At 37.4% G+C, this 12,060-nt stretch overlaps 1 protein-coding gene across 2 annotated transcripts in view; it reads right to left on the bottom strand.

Moving 5' to 3' along the window:
* The window catches only part of LOC124153661, a 779,682-nt gene that overhangs the window by 674,998 nt on the left and 92,624 nt on the right, over positions 1-12,060 (bottom strand). The gene's annotated exons all lie outside the window — the stretch shown is intronic.

Raw genomic sequence — 12,060 nt, 5'->3', positions numbered from 1 at the left:
TATAAAAATCTCATCGCATCGCAAAGCTAATATATGGACATAAGAAAAACAGAAATCACACAAATATTATCTTTGAGCGAAAAAAATATTAGGCCATTGTATTGAGGAGCATAGATCAAGAAGTCGTGGAGACTTAAGAAAACATCGTAGGCACTGACATAGTAAAAATGCTTTTGCGTGTATTGTTTAGCATTGTGATCTTCAATATGCTGAATATTCTGCGTAATTAAGGATATTTTCCTATATTTCACTGTAGGTGGAGAGACGGACCTATTTTCTATAGAAATAAATGTTTTGAAACCTTAACCAAAATTAATTTTCTCGCATTAATTATGATGTAATATGCGGTGAAACCCGAAATAATCAGCTAATAAGGATCATGGCCGTAAATGGGTCTAGATATTCTTTTTAAACTAGTTAATTGAGGGACAAAGTTGAGACAGAAAATTCTAAGTTTGATCTATGAATTCCAACTTACCATTATATTACCTCGGATGAATATCTATCTCGTCCCCAACGTTTTGGTATTCCCTACTAACGTAGAATTTTGACACAATGCTGTAGACGAGAAACTCGTAAACATTTTACAGGGAGAAGATTAAAACTTTTAATCCCGATTAAACAAACACTCGTGAATTTTATGCCTGTAAACAAGAGACCCGTGTGTTCTGTTGTCTTCTCCCTTCCCCTTTTTTCCCACTTGTACCTTCCCCCAGAAATTCCATTCCAAAGGGGAAATAAAGAGGCAATACACCACGTCCCCTTTCTCTACGGTATTTTTAGCGTTGGCATCCAAAACAGCCAGAAAGAGGTGTCGCCAATGTCCACTCACGACGGCTCTGGGTAGAGAAGTGAATACCTTCAGAAAGACCTGGCGTTAATTTATGGATCGTGTCCTTATTACTGCAGTATGATGACAACAAAGTCCCCTTGTTCACAATTAGGGGAGCAAAATCACTATTTATCAGGCTCTTGAGGATTTATGATGGGTATAAGCTAAGGGTTTACGGTCAATTAAATTGACTGATTGTACTACTAATTTTAGAAATAAAACCATAATCTCAACAAAAGATGTAGGATTCAGGATTAAAACTATATTGATAGCCAAGTAAAGCGCTGTTGAAAATTGTAACCGAGTCCGTAATATAAACTCAATTGCAACAGTGATCTCCGTCAAATGAATAAATCATGATAATATTCAGCCTCAACTGGAATACGAAAACTTTAAAATCTAAAGCGGATAAATTTATCCCGTAAATATTTATTCTGGCTCTTTCTATCAACATTTTTACACCTAAATTATCGTTACTGGGAAATAAATATTTCATAACCTTGAGTGATAAAGATGCATACCTACTCCACATTTCTAAACTCAAAACTATCTTTTAGCTGTCCGTGCTAAATTTAAAATTAAATTCAGATAATTAAAAAATAAATAAAAATAAATTCTAGAAAATATTGAAGAATAAATATTGTTATGTAAAATCGTAAAGTCGATTCCTTTCAAGTAGACTATACCTATCTGAATGATATAAAGAAGGGGTTTGTTTCAGAAATACAGGGACGAGCTTGTTATTAAAACTTAAGACAGCCTCGACAAGGGTTTGCTCATCATTGTGCCACATATATATTTCCCTAATTATTAAGTCATTAATTAGACGCCGTACTGTGAAAACGGCTAGCGCTCTTGGAAACATGCGTGACGCCTGGTGCGTTGAGAGGATTCCTTCGCGTCACTCCAAAGGAGTAGGCCAATTAAAAGCTCACGATTCCTTCCTTCGCAGCGAACGCAAACTTGGACCGCGTCACTCCACCCTCCACATCCCTCTTTTCACCTTCACTCTCGTCCAATTCCCCTCCACTCACCGAGACAGAAGGGAGGAAGGAGAGCCCTCATAGCTGCTCCCACTCCGTCCCCGCTTCGTCCGCCACACTCACAATCCACAGCGGTGTATCACTCAAGGTACTCACCTGAAAGGAGACAGGAAGAGAATTTTTAATAAAATATTAACTAAATAAAGGTATGATGGTGATAGGAAAATTTATCAAAAATATTCTCCGGTTTACCAATGCGACTTTAAAATGGAAAAATCACACTTGGGCTCTTATCTCAAGAAATTACTCACACAATTAATAACAGTCACCTCAGTTTTTTTGTTAAGTATAGAGTAGACCATTTTTAACATTAAACTGTATCATAAGTGATAATTTTAACTCAGTATTTTCTAAGCCGTAATTTTTGTTACTTGGGATTCGAGTTGATAATATCCACTCCATAGCACACCTTAAGACCTTAAAAAATAAGGTGAGTTTTAAACGAATAATTTTTGGTGAGAAATGAAATTATACACATGCAGTTGACAGGGAACGATGCGTTTTCTTCAATCCCAATCAAGAGCAAAATATGTAAATAATTTTCATGAAATATTATTCGCAGATAATGTCCAAAACCATACATTGACCCCTATCCAAAAGCATTAAATCAAAATTAAACTTAACCATTAGGGATGAATCACACCAGCTGCGTTGAATTTAGCCTTGCAGTTCAGCACATTAACAATCGATAATTTAAACATTATAATTGAAAATCATCATTATCAAAATCATGGAATATTCATAAAAACTAGAGCATTTCGAGCAGGCGAGTTTGCTGAGTAGTATCGTTGAATCTGCACGATCTACCCGGGTGTGCGGATGCTTGGTAATAGGAAAATTTGCAAAATATAAACGCAAACCATTTAATTTGCGCCTTTAGTAAACAGTACATGAATCAAAAACACATTTATTGCACAATATCTGAAGGGAAATGTCTTAAACCTATATTTTTTTCACGATGACTGCCAAATTACGGGCTCTCCAGCCACGTATGTCGTTTGCGATTGATAACAGTTGCAAAAGCCATCCTGCTTTCGTCTTCAGGTCGAAGGTGAAGTCCTACGACCTGAAGACGGATATAGGATGGCTTTTGAAACTGTTGGAAAACGCAAACGACGAATGTGACTGGAGGACAAGGATTTTAGCAGTCATCATGAGAATTACCGAGGAAGCCTATCTACGAATCTATTGAACTCCTAAAATCTGAGAGATAAAATTATACTCGCATTTCAATGCTGGCTAAATAGCTAACGAACATCATCAGTGATGCTGGTAAAGTTACAGATACTGCATTAATGACTCTAAGTAACAATAGTTACTCTCTGAGGAAAACTATAGGCGATGGAACAACTCCAATTTTTATAGATGCTATTGAATTTATGATCCTGTTGACAAACTGGATACCGTGGTTAGCATATTATATGAGAGGATGTATCTTGCCACGGCTGATAAATAGTGTCAACGATTTCACTTTATCGTCATGAATTTCAAAGTACTTTTAAACTGAATTTCCGTTCGGTAAAGGCTTCCCATGTTAACTTCCTTGTAAAAATGAAGCGATTAAAATCCAAAGACCTCTTCGGTCGGTACACGAATAAAAGTTATAAGTAGGAATTAAAAGTATTTTAAGATGAATTTGTAACGAATGTCCATTACAAGTTTACTAATTAAAGCGCGGAAAATTCATATAAGAGAAGTACTTCTGGGTTCCGTGAAATATATTCAGCATTTTAGCGTAGAAATTAGAACTTATGAACTCGATCCGAATAAAAATTTAAAAAAACTAGCATCCATCCCGCAACACCAACTAAATTTTATTCCTAATGCACGGGAGAACGTACGTCTGAGTTTACTTCAAACGGTTTTAAAGACGGCATCTGAAATGATGAGACTTCTCCACGCAAAAACACTGCTCGTTCGATCAAAGGGCGCCCTCTATTCGAGTAAATTAATTTCCTCCGTCTCTTGGCCGCTTGGCTTCCGAACCTGGCTCGTTACCTCCCGGAAAATCCTTCCCTGCTCAGCTAAAATATAATTCCCCCTTGGCATCTTCAACTGAAAGAGGTATGTGTGTGCACATGTGGAGGAAATGAGACCTGCACACGTCTGGGATATAGGGATCCAGTGACCACGGGGCTTAGGACGACGCTCAAGAGCGGGAATAGGACGGAGAGGAAAGACGGGTGACCCTCGGCGTCCTTACTGTCACACCCTTTTATTTCACCAATGGTGAACTGTATCTGAAAACCATAGATGATTATACCATGATCCAGTGGTGGGGAATAAGCCTTGAGAAATACTTGTATTCGGCGCATTTTCACAAATTCTGAGAAATGTTTAAACCAGGAAAATTTTCAAAAAATAAAACAAACAAACGTCCGCCGCGGCGCGCCGTTGTCCTCACGGTCATACCCTTTCATCTCACCAATGGTGAACTATTTCTGAAAACCATATTTGATTATATCATTACCCAGAGTTGGGAAATAAGTCTTGAGACGTTTTGGTTATTCGTGCATTTTCACAAATTCTGTGATTAAAACATGGAAATTAAAAAAAAAACACATATAGATGTCCCTTAGGTATCCTAACTGTCTCGCCTTTATCTCACCAATAGTGAACTATTTTTGAAAACCATATTTGAGCATATAATCACGCCGTGGTTGGGAATTAGCCTTATATTGGTTATTCATGCATTTTCACAAATTATGAGATTGTACAAGGAATTTTTTTTAAATCCACAAATAGATCCCTGACGATGGAAGATGGAGACAATAATATTTCCTTAGATCACAATGGGTTTACAAGAGATTTCTCTCCTCTAGCTAGAGGAACATCCTATCTATTTACATATTAGTGAGGACAAAATAATATCTTTCTCATTAATTCGTTAAATAATAGCCAATTAATGGGCACTCAAGTTTAGTAAAATAACAGCCGTAGATTCAAATTTTGTAGGACAGTCACGTAACCTAGCAAAAAATTTGGGAGCGGTATAAATTAATCCTTATTGCAAACGTTGGGCTTAAGATATACGCAAATAAAAGCTTTTAACAGAAATATCAACCTCGGCAGTGGTAGTAATATTTAATCTTCATTAAATGCAAACGAAAGGTTGACAATGAAACACGATTAAACGGTCAAGTATTCACTAAAATCTGGGTATGCCATGAAATGGCCTTAGATTCTGGCATTAAAGTCTGAACTTTAATCTGAATGTGAAATAGAGGGGGAAGAGAACAGCCAGTATGAGACTAAGGGCTCGGGGACCCTGGATTCCGGACTAAGGGGGACAGCGCAAAAGAAAAATTGGTGACCCTCGTCCCCGCAGCCACACCATTTCCGTCTCTTCCCTACAAAGCGACCAAAAATGGCCACACCAAGAGAGGAAGAGAGAGAGATAGGGACCAGCAACAAAAAAAGCAGAGGTCTTACTGGCGCACACACTCATTATAGCGTACACAGACGCACCTCTGTCCTCCCTTCCACCGTCCGCAAACACTTTTGTCTCCTGTTCCTCTCTTTTGTCGACTGCCACAACCCCTCCCTCTCTTCCTCGCTTTCCTCTTCCCACACTCCTGTCTTCCCAACCCTTCGTCGACACTCCAGCCGCTCGCTGGATCAAGCATCTTCTCCCGTCGCACTCACCTCGGGAGAAATAATAGCGCGACGTGTCCGTTGTCGCTTCTTCTCACATTCCCTTCTTCGAACCCTTTCTCAGCCGTCACTAACAATGCTCTTACTCCTACACAGAGCATGAAACTGGTCTGCTTCAATAGTAAATAATTAAATCCTTTTTTTTAAGCACAGGAAAACTCAAGGTACTAGATGTTATCAGCGGGAGAAATAAATATCTAATCCAGCCACAAGAACGCTACATAAGCCAAAGTTTATTCTCTACATTATTAATTTAAGAATCAATCCCAAATTTTATTTCATTAAATTCCCAAAGTAAATATGAGGTATTATAAATTATTTTCGTAAGTTTGCGAATCTTCATTAGCTAGTTACATGTGGTGTACGACATAATATATCAAAACATTTTCTCGAAAGCATGCCAGAGAAATTGAGATCTGGGATTTTGATTAAAATTGTGAATAAAAGTTTTCATTGAACTTGCAAGAAAAGGATACGCAAAACATAAGGCTCGCCTAAGCTAACTAACAAATATGTTTTCGAGGTTTGTTATTTCTGTTGAAGAAGACAAAATCATAGGGCGGACAAATAAAGAAGAGTAGCCTAAAACGTTCTAAATAAAATTTTAAGTGTTTGGCTAAAGCCAAACGGATATGGATCTAGCAATGATCGTGACAATAGTATTTATGTATGAACCATTTTTGCTGATTTTCCTAGGTTTATTAAGACAACAGGATATTCAAGTTGATCAATTTTAATAATAATTAATCAGAAACAAGATGGAGAACGTCCTTCTTAATTAAAGGCTGGCATCAATCAACAACTTCAACAATGCGTTAAGGAAAAAGATAAACACAACGGAAAAACAAAGGTAAATGAATTAAATACAAACGATTACATTGCACTTAACGTGAGAGAAAAAGCTCTGTGCAACAATTTTCAACGTAGAATTGATGAAATAAGCCTTCTACATTTCAATGCAATGACTTTATTTATTCATTTAAACGGATTCACTATCAAAGGTTTCAATATTTCCTTTACAAAAATCGTTTCGCACGCAGCGACCAAAATTATTCTTCATCTTTGTCCTACACGGCTGTGTTACTCTGCCTACATTTCCCTTCCCACCCCTTCGTCGCTTCACCAGCCGCAGGATTGAGCTTCTCCTCGCACCCTAACCAGCAAGATAATAGCGAGGGATGCGTCCGTGGTCGCCTCTTAACAAATTTTCCCTCGCGACCCCTTCGCAACTCGCCACGCACTCGACATCCAGTGTCTTGAAGGACACGCGACTCTCCCCGCGACACTCCTCTGCTCACACAAATAACAAAACACTCTTGTCCCACCACTTTTTCTCTCTCTCTCCTCCTCAAACACCCTTCCCCCCTCCACGCGTAGAATTAGGGGCACGCCGGCTAAGATACGGGAGAACGGAATAAAATAAATGCTGCGGTCCTATCAGATTTTAAGAAAAAAAGTTACGGGGACTCGGAAATTTATTCTCGGCCCGATTAACTGTTGTCCCCCGGCAACAAGTGCTCGGCGACCGTATCCGGTATCACGCTATTAACGTTACATTTAGGGTTTTTTTAACCCACATTAATTAGTTTGGCGCTCATTTAGAGTTTTTGAAATTACTCAACGTCGGCTAACTCCCGAAAAACAAAATCTAACTCTATGTGCATTATCTTTTGTTTTAATTGCCAAAAGTTTTTAAAGACTGAAGTAATCAAGTTAAGGTATTTGTTGTTAAAATATTGCAGTTATTCTTTACCATTGAGCCTTAAACATTAGGTAAATGCATTTTAAACATATTTCGATGAACTACGTAGCATGAGTTGAGTTTATAAAAAGAAATTTTCTTTGTTTAAAAAAGAAATGCCTAATTCTGAAAAAAGTCTTTCCTCCAAAAGTCTAGCAGTATTTTTTCCAAGAAAAATTATTTTAAAAGCAAGATTTATAAAAAATATTCTTAAATCAAGTTTCGCTATGTAACTATCTATGTAACTATGCAATTTCGTAACCTTTGATATTATTTGAGTCGTAACCTTGGCTAAGATAAGACTGATAGAGTGGTAGCCGGGACTTATAAAAATCCCAACCAATTAAATGGAGCAGAAAAGTTCATTATCACAAAATAATCCTAATTATATAAAAGCTTAATCTCCATACGCGAAAACAAACACTTTACCGATTAAGCCCTTTTATAAACCCCCACTACATCTGATTAAAAAATAGGGCAGCCAAAAGAGTTTTCTTCTCAAGTTATTAAGCTTTGCTTAGCATTTAGGAAAAGCGGTTTCACAAATCGCACCCAAATTGAGCCCAATTGGTAATTTTGCTGTACATTGCTGTATGCTAAATATTGCGCTTGAATAATCACCGTAGCTAGGTGATTCACTATTAACGGAAAAAGGAGCAATAATTAATACCATAAAACTAGATGTATCATTAAAACTAAGAATCCTTGCTTCGCCAGAGATTAACAATAGGAAATAATAAAGTGTTTACTGACTACTCAACTCTTTTGGCAGGATTAAAGAATGCATGTGCAATCATTAAATGACTAGAACATACATTTCCACGAAAAATTTACCACTGCATTAAATATTATGAATTTTAATCGATAAATACACGAGTTTTGAATACGTTAAAATAACGCCACTGCTTAACATACAAGGTCCATTTAAATTACCCATAAAACATTTAAGGCAGTAATTTTCAGCGCATTGACCTAGTCTGCAAGTACTCGGGCTTGGGCATAAATTTTTAAACGGTAAGGTGCTATTAACTCCTTTCCCTACCTCTCACGAATCACCCCGTTTGAAATAAAAAACAGAAGCACATCAAGCTATAGCGCAGTGCGGGAGAATAAATGGCACTTCTTATCCTTTTCACCCAATCCTTCCTCCTCCGAGTCGACAACGAGCTAGACGCCGTTTTTGCCGGCCGCAGAGCGAGATCCCTTGACCACAAAAGGGTTAACCGAGGCCAGGGCCCTCCAGCACGGCCGATTGCGTCCGATACACCACATGCAGTGTTTAATACCTCCAAAACCTGAACTCTGTGTTCTTGCGTACTCTGTGTACGTACCTTTTCCTGCGTCTCTAATACACTCACTTTAACGAAAAGATGTAGGCATTAATTAAATCTAAGCTACGATTTCATACCCATCCCTATTTTTAACTCAGCAAAAAAACATTGTTTTTTACTAGCAAAAATAAAATGGTTTGTCAAAATTCGATCCACAATATCACCCTGAGTAAAGTGTCACCAACCATCGACGACGATTATAGAGGTTATATATAATAGAGATTAATCAAAATACAGCCATTATTGTCTACCTCAAAATACCATCCCCTTTATCCTCCTGAGTAGAAGTGTCAGCCATTATCGACGACGCGTAAAAGATTATCCCAATTACTGCTGGGTTTTACTCCCACCTCCAGCAAATTTTGAGGTGATTAATAACTGCGTATGCAGAAAATGGCCTTGGTCCAGGAGACTGCAGCAAGAGTTCCTGTTTGAAAATATGAAATTATAAAGATAAATGCACAAGATTACTCGACCTTAGGGCGTTACCAATGCATAAGTTAACAAAGGTAACATATAATAGATAAAGTGTGTGCTTAATACTATTCTTCAGTGTGCAACCTAGTTTTTGATGCCACTGTGGACGAAAAACTTTACTTAAAGCTGAGACTGCCAAATTTTTTTCTGGTAGGATATGCATATGAAGTTGATAGAGGACAAGAATCAATCTAAGACGTTCCATCAATTTTTGTTTTCACTCTGCCTCTACCAATGGGATGAGGAACTGATATAATATTGGGAAGAGTAATCGCTGAAATAGGTATATATATAGCGCGAGTACAATGAGCCTAGGTTCTTATTAGGCTTCACTCATATGATTCTAAGAATTTTTTAGCCTTAAATCACCTCGTATATTGCCAAAAAAAATATTTATCGCTGTAGCATAAACAAAACTCGGAAATTATGCAAATAGTGCCAATATATAATCAGTGCAAAGTGTGAGGAACTCTAGGTATTTTTAATTCAGCATTATTCTCCTCTACGCTGTTCTAAAGTACACAAAACAATAATTTCTTTCCCCCATCTGTTGAATACGTTGTGTCACTCAGACAGGATTATAAACCTGCACAGGACCCTTTCAACGGCTTGGATGCTGAACTTCAAACTGAAACCAAACATTCACGAAACAGTAATTAATCCACGAGACAGGATTTCCAACAACACGAAAATTCCTCCCACTAATACCTCCCTTAACCTAATTACCTACTGATCCCAAACGGCACTGGCCTACTACTCTTCACAAACGTCATCCTCTGTTATAACTGCAGCCATCCGCACTCGGCTATATGCGAAATCTCTCTGGGCCAAGAAGTTTTACTCACTTCAGGAGGTTCCTCTGGGAAATGAAGTAAATGCAATTTCCGCGAAAATTTGAAAATTTGGCCTTCTTACCGTATGCATTCCACCAACCTCCATTAAAAGATAAAAAAAAATTTTTTTTATAGAATCTAATTTCAAATGTTTTCGATAAGTTCTTATTGCTGTGATTCAAACAATTGATAATAAATATATTACCTGGCATACTGTTATAAAAATACAAATAAACGGTATTTATCAAATAAAACCATAGTTAAAATAAAACATCTTGGTTGGTATCCACGTCTTGATTGGTGAATAGTAAATACCAAATGGTGTATTTTACGTAAAAATAGAGTTGTAATCGTTATTAAAAGATGATATTAAAAACTGGTGAGTCATCGGCATCTTCCGCACATTGCTATAAAATGTGTTAAATATTTTCCATTAGCAATCAGGCTAAAACACATCTTGTCCTTTTTGAATCCGCTGAGTTCAAGTTTTCATGCACTATTAATTTAAATTGGAAAAATTGAAATACAGATTTGTGAATAAATCACTCATGTGTTTTTTCGGTTAACGCCCATGGTTCTCTCATTCCAGGGAATTGCGCATCACATAAAGCTACCTCTGCACATTTTGATATTTTCCCACTATTTTGAGCACTTATTTTCCACGACACTGAACCAACGAACTCTGCGGAAGCTTAAACTCTGGATGAAATCAATTGTGGAGACAAAAATTTCAGGGAATAGGGGTGGGCAAAGAAAATCAACTCATAAGCGCGATGAACGAGATAGAAGTGACGTTGCAGCATTGCCTCTTGCGGACAAAACGGTGACTAGCTAGATTCATTGAAAGCTTGTAAGAAATTTCAACTTTGGCAACGAAAACCGTTACCAAGGACCCACCATCGAAATCATTCCACCAATGACAAGTGGTATTTTTATAAGGTAGATACTTTGCTTTAAATCTTTGATTGGACTATACTTCCTGGTAAGGCGTTGTTCGCATTCTTTTGAGCAGCAGCTCTCTTCCATGTCGATAAACTCTTTCCTATACCCCGGAAGCCTAGTGCGCTATCCTTCTTATAAATCCTCCGAGAATATATATATAAAAACTCCCGCATAAACCTTATTCACGGTGCACGGCCGTATTTCCATACATACCGAATATTAACCTTCATTTCATGGGAGGCGACGTCGCGTCGTGACCAGACCCGTTATTAAAGTTAAGGAGGAAATGGAGATCACGTTTCTTCCTCCAGCAAGTTGATAGCTTTGAGAAAGTGGGGAGAGTATTATTTTGCATGAAAAGAGATACAAAGATAAAGAGAGGCAGTTTTTTTTAACGATTCGAGAGATGAAAACTTGGAAAGGCTACCTGTTAAAATTTAAATTTAGATTACTACATTAATTTCACAGCTTATGCGTCGTTGTAAGAGGAAGTAACCTTAACTGAGATAACTAGTATTTCAAAGGTAGATTATGCAGTAAATTAAGGCTTCAAGTCATCTAGCTGCAAAAAAAGCGAAACTAAGATTAATCTCATTCAAAAAGTAGCGACATGTCCAGTTAACAAGCCTTTCTGGGCACGGCCATGAAGTGTACTGTGATAAAGTTTGAATAATCAATCCAAATATTAGTAACATAACTCACTGAAATATTGACTAAAATGACGAAACAAATATTTTTTTGCGCAGCCAAGGAAAAACTGAGCCTTGCATAAGGCATGGTAACAACAATTCTCCAAAAGCTATGAAGAAGCCAAGACCAGATAAACTTGCATCAATCTGAAAGATCATGGAAAACCATGCAAGAGTCACGATGGTAGTAATGATAAAATATGTCTTACGGGCCAAGAGACAATCCTTGCTAACTACAGATAAAAAATACTAATAAAATTTCGTAACTGTGAGCGTAAGGTTTCATACTTCCGTAAGTTAATAAAATTCCGGAAATCAATTTAAAATCCTCACTCATAATTAATTAAACCCAAGTTGCTCTCAGCTCCCTCTAGAGCGAATGTAATATGATATTAAGGACAATAATATGTTTTCTATGTTTTGATGATTAGTCACAGTTTTTCTGCCTTTAGGATTCGGCAAATATCAATTCAAAGATAACTGATATTGTTTCTCCCAGCATATGAATGAATACGCTG

The sequence above is a fragment of the Ischnura elegans genome, chromosome 2 (genome assembly GCF_921293095.1).
Source record: "Ischnura elegans chromosome 2, ioIscEleg1.1, whole genome shotgun sequence".
Classification (NCBI taxonomy): Eukaryota; Metazoa; Arthropoda; class Insecta; order Odonata; family Coenagrionidae; genus Ischnura; species Ischnura elegans.
The sequence above is the reverse complement of the archived record's forward strand: the minus strand, read 5'-3'. Positions and strand labels throughout refer to the sequence as shown.